Genomic DNA, 13102 nt, shown 5'->3' on the forward strand with positions numbered 1-13102 from the left:
GACCTGAATCTTTGCCCTAGTGGCTCTTCTGCCTCTACCTATACCGGGGCCTCACCCCACTCCTCGAGCCCCTGTGCTCATGCTCAGCTTCTGAGGACTGAGTAGCCCTAGCTCATTTGCGTGTGCCAGGCTCGGGCCCTTCAGCCCCTGTGTACTGCTGTATTCTGGTTTGCAGAAGACTCCTCCCCCCACCCCGCTCCCAGTGGGCAGAGCAGGAGTGTAGGTTCTTTTTAACAACTTTTGAGGATAGCACCACCGTCATCCAAAGTCGGGAGGATAAAGGAGTGTGTTCTAGACAGAAGGTGATACACTTCTGTCAACCCAGGCGGCTTGAGAAGGAAGCCAAAAACCTGGATCTCTCACCAGATGGCTTTCTTTCTTCTTTTTTGATATGGACTCTACTGTGTAGCCCAAGCTTCCTTTTTTACCTCAGGCTCCTCAATTTCCTGGATCTTCAGTATCCTTCCTCCTCAACTTTCTGCCAGTAAAGGTCTCTGTCACTATCACTTTGGAGAAATGGGGGTGGGGGTGGCTTTCCTCATTCCTGGCACTTCCATGGTGACCATTTGATTGAAGTGACTCATTGACTGATAGTTGGAAATAGAACTGTTGGGAGCCGTTACCTAACTACCTAACTTTGCCCTCTCTCCTTCCCTGCAGACTTAGCCCCATCTGTTTTTCCAAAGACAGATACGAGGCTGCCAGGCTCCTCCAGGCCTGTGCACTTCAGTACCTCCTTAGCTGCTCTTCCATGCTACCTGCTCAGCCCCTGCAGGATGAGAATGAGGGGATGGGATTGGAAGCAGCATCTAAACACTTTAAAGCTGCAGGCACAAGCACAGGCATCGGGCACCACAAGCTGTAGAGCATTTGGTACCCCATATGAACTCTGCCTCTTGCACAGACTCCCAGATTGACTTGCTTGTAGGTGCAGACTTTCCATGGCAGAGGCCAGCAGTGGGATGCAAAGACCCTTATCTAAGGAGACTCTGGTGGCAGCAGGCTTCACACCACGCCGGCTCTGCTCCAAGTGAGGAGGGACAGGAGGCTCATGCCCGAAGCACTGAAGCCAAGCCCTGAGCTGAAGCAGTGTGTTTTTCGGGTGCTCGGCAGTCCCTGCCCTCCTGCCCTCACTGCCTCCATCCCCATAGCTTTCCTTGTTTAAACAAATCTTTCCTTCTCAAAGCCCAGGGCAGTAGTACTTGGCTGTGCATTGGGCAAGGGCCCAGGCAGAGCTCTTTGATCCCATAGAAACAGTCCCAGTGGAGAGGCTCTGCCATTGCCTTGAGCCAGATATCCAGAAGTGTCTTTCCCCCCATCATTTAGTCCTCCTCTAAGGAAGAGGCTGGGTCTTAAAGCCATCATGTTCCCCAGATGACCAAAACCTGTGGTTCAATATCATAAAAACAATCCCATGTTTGTTTAAACTTGTGAAACAAACTATGTGCTGTGAATCAGGGCACATGAGGGAAAACAGCTCTCAGAGGATGTCAGGCAGCTTCATGGAGGCAACTTCTAGCAGTGAACAAGCTGGCTGTGCCACCAAACCAAGATTCTCAGGGAGCTGGCGCCCCACGTATGGGGGGAAAAGGAGGCTTATTCTATGCAGAACATGCTATCATACACACCACGAAGGACCTGGTCTATTTGAACACAGCTCACTAGAATTATTAAACATCAGGTGTGAGGGTCTGGGGCCAGTGAGCTGTCTCAGTGAATAGAAGTATGTGATGCGTAAACCTGATGACCTGAATTTGATTCCTGGAAACTATGTAAAGGAAAGTGGGGGAAAACGAACTTCATAAACATGTCTTCTGCATGTGTGCACCATGGCACACTCATACATGTCATGTAATAATACTTGCAAAATTCTACACTGTAATATTAAAATGAGTTTTATGTTTTAAAAATGAGTTGGCTGGAGAGATGGCTCTGCAGTCAAGAGCAGAGGACCAGTTTGATTTCCAGCATTCATGTTGAGTAGATCACAACCTCATTACTCTGGTTTGTTCCCCTTCCACTCTTGCTGATCCCTTCATTTTTCCTAACCAGGCTCCTTTCACATGTCTCCCACATTTCCATGTGCACCGTGTGTGTGTGTGTGTGTGTGTGTGTGTGTGTGTGTGTGTAGACTCAATGAGTTTAGAGTTGCTTATGTGAGCATGGGGAGAAAGTTATTTAGAGCATGGGCATGGGCAACTTAGTATCACTGTTACACCAAGTTACACTGCTAAGGAAAATGTCTCCCCTTCCTCCTCAGGGAGGGGTGGAGTCTCTTCCCTGTCCCTACCCCCTACCCCAAACCCCACCCATGTTAGAATGTCCATGGGCCCAATCTTGGGCATAGGAGGGAATATTTAACTAAGTGGGGTTGGCAAGTCCAGCTGCATTGTACCTTAGAGTGTTTTTACTGTTTGTCACAGAGAAATACTAAAATATCAAATATTCCCTGGAAATTCATAGCGCTAATGCCTTCCTATGGCCTGGGTGCTCCAAGCTGTCCCCTAGTTAGCTCCTGATGGTCACTATCTCTGCACCCAAGGAAGGTCTGGAACTATGCACCACACGTTAGCACTCAGTACAGAAAGTCCTAGGCAACAGGCATATTGATGCTACAAAAGTGGGGAAATGGTTGAGTTGTAGGTATACAGGCTCCTCAGGGCTCTGGCCACATTCCCATCATCACCTCATCATCACGTGTTGTGTTTCAGATATTGCTTACACACAGAGACTAACTGTGGAAGAGGAAAAGAGTCTCCTCCACATCTGTACCCCAAAGGTCTAGCTGGCCTGTGAGGAGCCTATTGTACCTCCTAATCTAGGGAGCAAGTTAGTAGCTCTTGGTCATACAGCATTAGCCTTTGGGGCTGTAGTCAAGGCCAGTGATAGGAACAAGATGAGAAAAGCTTGATGTGATGGCTTTGGGGGAACATTTAGTTATCTCTCCCACTAAATCTCCAACAGAGTGGGAAGGGAAAGGATTATATTGCTGTTGTATTTTTAGTTTGGTTGGTTTTTGAGACAGGATTTCTTGGTGTACCCTTGGGTGTTCTAGAACTCACTACATAGACCAGCCTGGCCTTGAACTTACAGATCTGCCTGCTTTGCTTCCTGAGTGCTTCCCTGATCCTACTGAGGAGTTTTTCTGAGTTTTGCTTTGGTGCTTCATGTTTGGAGAAGCACAAAGTGGGAGGGAGTGAAGGCCAAGCTGAGAAGGAAGTAAGGAAGCCACACATGGACCAGAACTGCTTTCAAACTCTTCCACCCTCAAACCTGGAAGACACAAGCTTCCACACTGTCACACACACTGACACACACTGTCAGCTGAGGCAGCTTAGTAAGAAAAAAATCTCATGCTCCAGACAATGATATTAAATAATAAACATGCTTTAATGCCAGGCAAGAGCTATACAATCAACTGAGAATGGGACCACTTCACATAATATGACATATATATGTAATTAAATCCATTTCCAGAAAGTCCCCCTGGGGAGTACCACACCGCCCCTTCTCCATCCTGAGCGAGGTATGAACAGTCAAGCACTCTGAAATGTCCTCCAGTCCTGTGGACAGCACAGACTTCCTTTACTTGGAACAAAACAGGCTCTACCTCCACCAGAGGCCCCTGAACACAGCACAAACACTGCCTGGCCACAGGAGTGACAGATGTCTTCAGACACTCGGCCCTCCTGATGCTGTGACGTTCGTTGGTCAAACATGCATGCATAAAATGACACCCAATGCCTTCCTGGGAGAGGTGGAGAAGAGGAGGAAACATACAGATAGGTCTGTTATGTCTGTGTGTCTAGCTGGTCTGGAGCTCTCCAGGCCTTCTGGGGACCACAGGGTTCATAACCTGTGCATCTGGCTCTTGAATTCTGAAGAGCTGGAGGCCACCTCTGGTTTCCATCCCAACTTGGGTTAATTTTGCTTTCCAAAAACAGACTTTATCATTTGGCAAGCCTTGCTACAAAAGGTAAGGAAATGACACTAGGAAAAATTAAGATTACAAAATCTAGGTCACAAAATTTCAACCTATGGAGACACCATTAAAGTTTGAACTTCTGCCAGTTAAGAGTATCGCCATGGGGGGGGGGGGACCTTCAGCCAGCAAGAATTGCCTGGGCATCATTTCTTATAGCTTTATTTAACTTTTTGCGGCTTTGTTCTACAGGAAGTGGCTACAGGCAGCAGAGACCTTCCTGACTCCTCTTAGGCAGGCTCTGCCACCAACATCCTTGAGTGTCTGGGCCTTGTTGATGCCACTGTGTGTGAGGCTTTGGTTGCCTGTAGCCAGAAGTTTTTGCTTCCAACCCGTATTTCAAAGTAGTGTATATGAGGTGACCAGCCCAAGCAACAACTCAGCTTTGCTAGATTCAAATAACACGGTGAAAGGGAGTGCTGTTGGGACCCACGGTGGCCTCAGACACTGCAGGCTCCCTAGCGGGCACCTACAGTGGGTGGGTGAACTGCCTGGCTGGCCCACACCTCACTACATGAAAGATACCCGGGGGCAGAAAAAGAAGATTCTAGGCGTGGCTCCCCCACTGAGGATGTAGGTTTATACTGTTAGGACCAATCTGCTTTTCCGAGTCTATGGAACATTCATCTGCTTAGAAAGACAGCACACCTGCACCTGCCAGTGCGCTGCTGGACCTTGGCCCCTTTTCAGAGCTGCTGGTGGACAAGACGCTTGGAAACTGCCTTCCTCTGGCCACCTTGACTCTGTAAAACCATTCGAAATCAAAGCTGGGCCTGAGAAATGGGACCATCCCAAATTAGAAAGAAAAACAACTGGACCTTGAATAAGGGCCAGCTAAAAAGAAAGAGCAAGTCAGGCAATTTAGGGGAGGACTGTCCTTGAAGCTATGAGTTCCCCGCTACAGCTGCCAACCGCATAACTGCTATCTTTTCTGCTAACTAATCAATGTAAAGGCCTGAAATAAAAACTCTGTGCTTTGTATGCTCGGGGTCATCTCCTGCTTTGAAGGGACGACCCCCATAGCGATCGGAATAAACTGCCTCTTGCTTTTGCATGGAACAGCGGTCTGTGAGTCACTTTGGGGGAGGGAGCGGTACGGACCCTGCACCGGGAGTGCAGGTTTTGCAGGCCCTTGTCATCATTCTTTTGTAATTTTATGGAGTATATAAAATACACTTGTTGACTGGTACATTTGTGCAAAGACAGGACTTTAAAACAAGACACTGACATTCGTTGTAGTTGGCTTCACAATAAACTGCTAAAACAAGTCTTCTGTAGTAAGATTGCATTAGCGCTCACTAAACATGCATTTACAAGGCAAAACACTTAATTTGGTCTGCAATACCCAATATTTTATATACAGCAGTCTTTTTATAAATCACAAGTAGGTAGCAAGATGGGTCTGGTTTTAGAATGTTACCATCTGTGTTTGATTTTTCAAAGGGCCTCATAAACCTCTGTAAACCTGTGGGGTGGGAAAACCGCTGAGTCATCTTTCCCCATCTCTGTTAATTTACCTTGTAATGTTCACAGCTTGGAAACTACAGCCTGCTGGGGTGGAGGGGAATGTCCCAGCTGGCTTTAATAGCTTTACCCCAGGGGGTAACCTGCTCTTAGAAAACCTAGCCTCCGGGTGCCTGCCATAGCCCTGAGGGCATGCGTGACAACACACCCAGATTAGGAGTTTTGTCTTTCAAACAAAGCCCCTCAAAGCTTGCTGAAGGATCTCAGGGGCAGAATGGAATTCTTTTCTCTGGCCCCACCAGTCTTGGGTTTTAAGACAGATACATTAGAATCAAAGGGGAAAAAGTAATGATGATTAAAAAGTCATCCAACAGGGAACACCACGAAGTCTGTTCATGCTCTCCACAAGCGCTCTGGGCATTCACGTCCACGACGAAAGAAGCAAGGGGCAAGGGTGTCACAGCAGAGCGCTGTGAAGAGGGGACTGAAGAGGGGACAGCTTCACCATCAATATTGTTTGGCAAAAAAATACAAATAAAATAAGTTTAAAAGCCAACTGGGAGAGACCCAGGCAGCTGTAGCGTCCTTAGGGTGCGGGGCTCAGAACTGGCCGGCGCTGCTGAGGTCACACTGCAGGAGACGCACTATGGATGGATCTCTTTTGGCCCCTCGGATGAATTCTTCCAGGGAGAGTTTTCCTAGAAGGCAAGAGGACCAGTGAGTGACGGCCTGTGGTCCTTTGCACTGCACACGGGGCACAGCAGAAGCCCACAGCTTCACCCACCAGAAGCCAGGAGACCATGAGGCAGGGACCCCAATTCTCTGTTTACCATGGCATTCCCCCACCTCGCTCAGTGCACAGGGCCATTTAACAAGACCTCCAGGACAGGACCCAGGGCCTGGGGAGGGTACTGGCTTACCCTGACCTGAATCTTTGCCCTAGTGGCTCTTCTGCCTCTACCTATACCGGGGCCTCACCCCACTCCTCGAGCCCCTGTGCTCATGCTCAGCTTCTGAGGACTGAGTAGCCCTAGCTCATTTGCGTGTGCCAGGCTCAGGCCCTTCAGCCCCTGTGTACTGCTGTATTCTGGTTTGCAGAAGACTCCTCCCCCCACCCCGCTCCCAGTGGGCAGAGCAGGAGTGTAGGTTCTTTTTAACAACTTTTGAGGATAGCACCACCGTCATCCAAAGTCGGGAGGATAAAGGAGTGTGTTCTAGACAGAAGGTGATACACTTCTGTCAACCCAGGCGGCTTGAGAAGGAAGCCAAAAACCTGGATCTCTCACCAGACGGCTTTCTTTCTTCTTTTTTGATATGGACTCTACTGTGTAGCCCAAGCTTCCTTTTTTTACCTCAGGCTCCTCAATTTCCTGGATCTTCAGTATCCTTCCTCCTCAACTTTCTGCCAGTAAAGGTCTCTGTCACTATCACTTTGGAGAAATGGGGGTGGGGGTGGCTTTCCTCATTCCTGGCACTTCCATGGTGACCATTTGATTGAAGTGACTCATTGACTGATAGTTGGAAATAGAACTGTTGGGAGCCGTTACCTAACTACCTAACTTTGCCCTCTCTCCTTCCCTGCAGACTTAGCCCCATCTGTTTTTCCAAAGACAGATACGAGGCTGCCAGGCTCCTCCAGGCCTGTGCACTTCAGTACCTCCTTAGCTGCTCTTCCATGCTACCTGCTCAGCCCCTGCAGGATGAGAATGAGGGGATGGGATTGGAAGCAGCATCTTCTAAACACTTTAAAGCTGCAGGCACAAGCACAGGCATCGGGCACCACAAGCTGTAGAGCATTTGGTACCCCATATGAACTCTGCCTCTTGCACAGACTCCCAGATTGACTTGCTTGTAGGTGCAGACTTTCCATGGCAGAGGCCAGCAGTGGGATGCAAAGACCCTTATCTAAGGAGACTCTGGTGGCAGCAGGCTTCACACCACGCCGGCTCTGCTCCAAGTGAGGAGGGACAGGAGGCTCATGCCCGAAGCACTGAAGCCAAGCCCTGAGCTGAAGCAGTGTGTTTTTCGGGTGCTCAGCAGTCCCTGCCCTCCTGCCCTCCTGCCCTCACTGCCTCCATCCCCATAGCTTTCCTTGTTTAAACAAATCTTTCCTTCTCAAAGCCCAGGGCAGTAGTACTCGGCTGTGCATTGGGCAAGGGCCCAGGCAGAGCTCTTTGATCCCATAGAAAAAATCCCAGTGGAGAGGCTCTGCCATTGCCTTGAGCCAGATATCCAGAAGTGTCTTTCCCCCCATCATTTAGTCCTCCTCTAAGGAAGAGGCTGGGTCTTAAAGCCATCATGTTCCCCAGATGACCAAAACCTGTGGTTCAATATCATAAAAACAATCCCATGTTTATTTAAACTTGTGAAACAAACTATGTGCTGTGAATCAGGGCACATGAGGGAAAACAGCTCTCAGAGGATGTCAGGCAGCTTCATGGAGGCAACTTCTAGCAGTGAACAAGCTGGCTGTGCCACCAAACCAAGATTCTCAGGGAGCTTTCGCCCCACGTATGGGGGAAAAAGGAGGCTTATTCTATGCAGAACATGCTATCATACACACCACGAAGGACCTGGTCTATTTGAACACAGCTCACTAGAATTATTAAACATGAGGTGTGAGGGTCTGGGGCCAGTGAGCTGTCTCAGTGAATAGAAGTATGTGATGCGTAAACCTGATGACCTGAATTTGATTCCTGGAAACTATGTAAAGGAAAGTGGGGGACAACGAACTTCATAAACATGTCTTCTGCATGTGTGCACCATGGCACACTCATACATGTCATGTAATAATACTTGCAAAATTCTACACTGTAATATTAAAATGAGTTTTATGTTTTAAAAATTAGTTGGCTGGAGAGATGGCTCTGCAGTCAAGAGCAGAGGACCAGTTTGATTTCCAGCATTCATGTTGAGTAGATCACAACCACCTGCAGCTCCAGTTCCAGGGAACTGTATATCCTCTTATGCTCTCTTCAGATTTCTGCATGCGTGTGATGCATATAAACTCACACATGTGTGCAGGTACAAACATACATGCATGTAAATAATAAAGAAATACATGTTTGTTTAAAGAGCTGTGAAGCTTTTGGCAGCATTGGGTCATCAATGGTAGGCCTTGACTTAGCACTGTAAACTCAGGAACTATTTCTGAATAGCATTTCAAGATTTGGCAATAAAAATAATGATTCTAAAATAACTTTAAATTTCAGTTGAATAACGATCAATTACTTAGCATACGTATGCCCCAAATATTGCACAGAGAGAGATGCTATAAAGAAGTCATTATTTTTCAATTGCCTGGGGATCCTGTATCTTATTTGGTAGCCCAGCATGCAGAAACCATATCTATTTATTTGATTTTGCAGATATCTTCAGACTTGTGGTCCTCCTGTGTCACCAAGCGCTCTTTGGTTTGTGCACCTGCTGGCTGCATCCAGGCAGCACCCTCACCCAGTGGAACCAGCAGACCACTCCAACCTGCTTCCCACTACCTGAGCTTTCACTTGGACGCAGCATTGTAGAGTCTGCTCATAAGATCACTCAGGCAGGCTGGGATAAAAGCTGTTGGGGTCTTTAAGAAACAGCAGGCACATCCCCATACTCTGGCCTATTGGCCACAAGGATCCAGACTTCTAGAAAAGGCCCATCCTACCTCAGTGGCTTCTTGGGTCCTTTTATTTCTGCTCCACAGGACCCATTCTATTCTGGGGAAGGCTAACTTAGGAGAAAGCTAGAAGGGCCTAGAAAATAAGGCCTTTGCTCTAGACTGGGACCAGCTCCAGGGTCTACCCACTTCTATTCCTCCCCACCCAGCATAGGTGGTTGTCACATATCACTGTGCATAAGGTCCCTGTGGTTGACATTTGGTCCTTTTATAAAGCCACCCTGCCTGGACTCCACCAGAAGCTTGACCCAAGCAAAGTCCTTTAGCCTCTTACCATCTCTATTGGTGTCCATCTGGCAGAAGATCTTCTCTGTCCTTTTTTCTGGGGTTGATTCATCTTCAGGCATTTTCATGACAGAGGAAACCATTTTGTAGATAGCCTAGGGAAAGAAGCAGCCGGGTTGTGATATGGAAACAGTTCAAGCCAACAGTAGCTCTATCAAGAGTCAGATGCTGGAGTAAGGGGAAGGGCCCTTTGCTCTGCTGGAGCGCCGTCTGTCCCTGAGCCTTTTACAGGACAGAATGTGAAGTCTGTGGTAGAAGCCAGGCCCTCAAACTTGCTCTCCACCAACGACACCCTCGGTAGTGCCAACTGGCAGAAAAGCCCATCCTGCTGCCTCTGATGTGTTATAGTGTAAAGGAGCTCTCAGCAGTTGTGTCTCAGAGTCATTATTACAGGAACTGGGGTGAGGGTGGTCATGTGTATGTCATTATCTTCCCCCTGGCAGACCCTATCAGTCCTCTCAACCTGTGCAGCACTGTTTTCTCCACAGTGCGTGGCTATGGGCTCACTCATTCTCTGAAGATCCAAGTAGCTCTGAGAGGGAAGGCAGGTGCTGTTAGAGTTTTGGATTATAATAACTTTGCAATCTCAGGCTGAGATAGACTTCTGTGAAATATGATAGAAGAAAAAGAGATTTGACTGAAGGACTGAGTAAGTGGAAGTGAAGATGCACAGGAAAGGTTCGAGGGCCTCACTCATCAAAGGTACTTTGTATTTAGGAAGAGCAAGATGAAGTCATTGTTTAGATCATGACATTGTTAATCAATTTTACTTTGGGCACTTCAGCATGGTGAAAACGTTTAAAAAATAGATTTTGTCAGAAAGTTCTGGAACTTTCTGGAGTTCTAGGTACATCAGTGTAACTGGGAAAAACAGGGAAATAAAGACAACTAAAGAGAAGAGGAAATGCCAGGCGAAGGTGATAGTAAGGGTTAAATTTCCCTGCTTTACATTCTTGTTTAGGATCAATCCTATCAGAAATACCTAAAATATTGTAGACATGTTCTAATCCCAGCCAACAAAATAAGAATGAAGGTGGATTCACCCAGTAGAGGTCCCCTTGGGCAGATACCATCCCTCAGAGACCCCTGCGGCAGACTTCCACGTCCCTTGCTGAACTCCAGGGACACCCCATGGTCAGTCACTCTAGGAAGACAGTCAAGGCCAGCACCGTGGCCCAGTTTAGAGTGATGGCCAACACTGGATAAACTCAGCCACATCCAGCTTTCCTGAAAAGTGCTTGCTAAAGAGTTCCTGCAGGCAAGAATAGGGCTGTAATTAGTTCTTGTCCCAGACCCTGTCGGCTGTTCTCGGCTGTTCTCGCAAGCCTCCATCTGTGTCTCCACCTGTGCTATGGGTTTAGAACCACAGGCCAACCTGTTGGCCATAGAGGTAGTGCTCTTTTTAAAAGTGGGAAAGCTTTCCTGCTAACTCCAGAACAAGGCAAGATGGGACCAGGCAACACACACACACACACACACACACACACACACACACACACACACACACACTTTGAGCTTCTTTGTGTTCTGTGAGTTCATAATCTCAGGGATCTCAGAACAGCAACAGCAGTGCAGTGTCTGGACCCCACCGGTTCACCCCAGCACAGCCTCTGTCCAGGGCAAGCACTGCTCCGTCAGCATGCGTAGAGGTGTCAGCTGAGGAATATTTACAGACAACAGAGGCATTTATTTTTTGCCTCAAGACTTCAGCATACTGTGATTGTCTTTCCCCAATCTCTTTTGGACCCAGTTGTTTCTCTCCTGAGTCTTTTTGCCTCTTGGGGGCTCCTTCCTGGTTTGTGTTTGTGACTGTCTTGCAGTCAGGTGCTCTCCTGTTTTCCTAGATGAGTGGCTTCACTCGCACTCATTTCTTATCTGAGTGTTCACCTGCTCACCCCCAAGCCTGGCCCATGTACTAAGGATAAAAGAAAACGGGACCCTACCACAGGAAGCCACCTATGCCTTCCCTTCCTTCCTCTTCAGCGTGCACTCTCCCTTCCTCTGCACAAACAAATGGCTCTATTGCAACGTCTCTGGGAGCATTTCATTCCACTTACCCTCAATTATAGTTGGCCAGGTCACCCTCCTTTTGTGACGGGCGATCATGCCTGGCTACTCATCAGGCTACTGGCAGTGGCTACTGCAAGGTCTTGTATAGCACCAGTGTAAAGAATTTGTTCCAGAGTGAGAGCCCCACCTCACTTGTCTTCTTTCATATATACATTTTTAAGATTTATTTATTTGTGTATTTTATGTATATGAGTACACCAGAAGAGGGTTCAGACAGGTGAAAGCTGCCATGTGGGTGCTGAGAACTGAACTCAGAACCTTTGGAAGAGCAGAGAGAATCTTTGCCACTGAGCCATCTCTCCAGCCCAGCTCTCATATTCTTCCTCTCTTCTCCTTTACTCTGCTTCTCTATATAAGGTTCCCTCTTTGTCTCACAGTTTTTGTTTCCCACCCTTTGTTTCCCATGTCTCTCTCCCTCTGTAAATCTGTATTTATACATAAAATCTAATTCTTGTAAGCTCCCTACACTCTCGGAGTCTGCCAACAGCTGCAGCTTCCCCCTTTGGCGCAAATGTTTGTGGATACATATCTATCACTGCAGACAACTATGCAGACCTGCGGATTTAGGAGCATATCCACCAACACCCCAACCCTGTAAGCCTCTGCTCCTGACTATCCCCTCCACAGGTCTCAGTTACCATTCATTTTCCCAACCCACTCATTCACCTGTCATTTTCTGTCTTGAGTCTGACACACCAGGATACTGCGCCCAGCCCTGCCTTTGTCCTGAGGGGTTTACCAGGAAGCAGGCAGAAGGATGAGATGCCCACTGTGGGATGGGCAAAGGGACTGTGTGGCATGATGACAAGAGGTGTGGGACTCTGAGTCTGAAAGGAGGCTAGGGCAGGCCGCCCTGAAGGCTGACTATGAAGCAAGACATGAAAAGAGCACAGACCTTCCAAAGAAAAGCAGTTGGCGGGGTTTGTCCTCTCACATCTCATCTGCCCTTTAGAAAGAGCTTGGATGCTACCACACTGAGAAAAGTATCCCACTTTCCAGAGACCACCGTTTAGATGGGCTTAGGCACACCGGCAACGCCTTAGTAGTTGTCATGAAAGCCTTCACTTCCATTCTTCTCAGTCCCTAGTGCTCCCTTAGAAACCCACTGACCCTTTAAGAACCCTGGGCCTGGAAGGCTAGGGCTAAATGGAATCCTCCTTCTTGGGACTTTGATGACAACGAGCAGTAGCAGTATGGAGGTCAGTCCTTTAACACTTCTGCTAGAGTGGAGGCGTGAAAGCTGACACAAACACAGGGCGTAAGAGGAGACTACCTCTACAGCCAACAGGTTGGCCTGTGGTTCTAAACCACAGCACAGGTGATGACACAGATGGAGGCTTGTGAGAACAGCTGAGAACAGCCGACAGGGTCCTGAACTGTTACAAAGGAATAGAACTGGCTCAGAGAAATGAGGGCTCTACAAACAGCTCCCTCGCCACATCACCAGCCCACAAAGAACAGTCACTGAATCCTCCACAAGACGATGCATTAGTAGCAGTTGCAAACTGGGCACCTGGATGTCTGGATGGTTAGGTTTCCTTTAAGAGGCTGGTCTTTGGCCAAGCATAATGGCTTTGTTATGGCAATTAGATTAGATTTGTTCTTTGTGCATCAATTAGCCAATAGGATGAATG

The 13102-nt window shown here is 47.9% G+C and overlaps 1 pseudogene; it reads right to left on the reverse strand.

Moving 5' to 3' along the window:
- Positions 1-3371: 3371 nt before the first annotated feature.
- LOC132650845 (neurocalcin-delta-like) overlaps positions 3372-13102 on the reverse strand; it is a 117469-nt pseudogene continuing 107738 nt past the window's right edge.

This window comes from Meriones unguiculatus (assembly GCF_030254825.1).
Source record: "Meriones unguiculatus strain TT.TT164.6M chromosome 13 unlocalized genomic scaffold, Bangor_MerUng_6.1 Chr13_unordered_Scaffold_34, whole genome shotgun sequence".
Taxonomy (NCBI): domain Eukaryota; kingdom Metazoa; phylum Chordata; class Mammalia; order Rodentia; family Muridae; genus Meriones; species Meriones unguiculatus.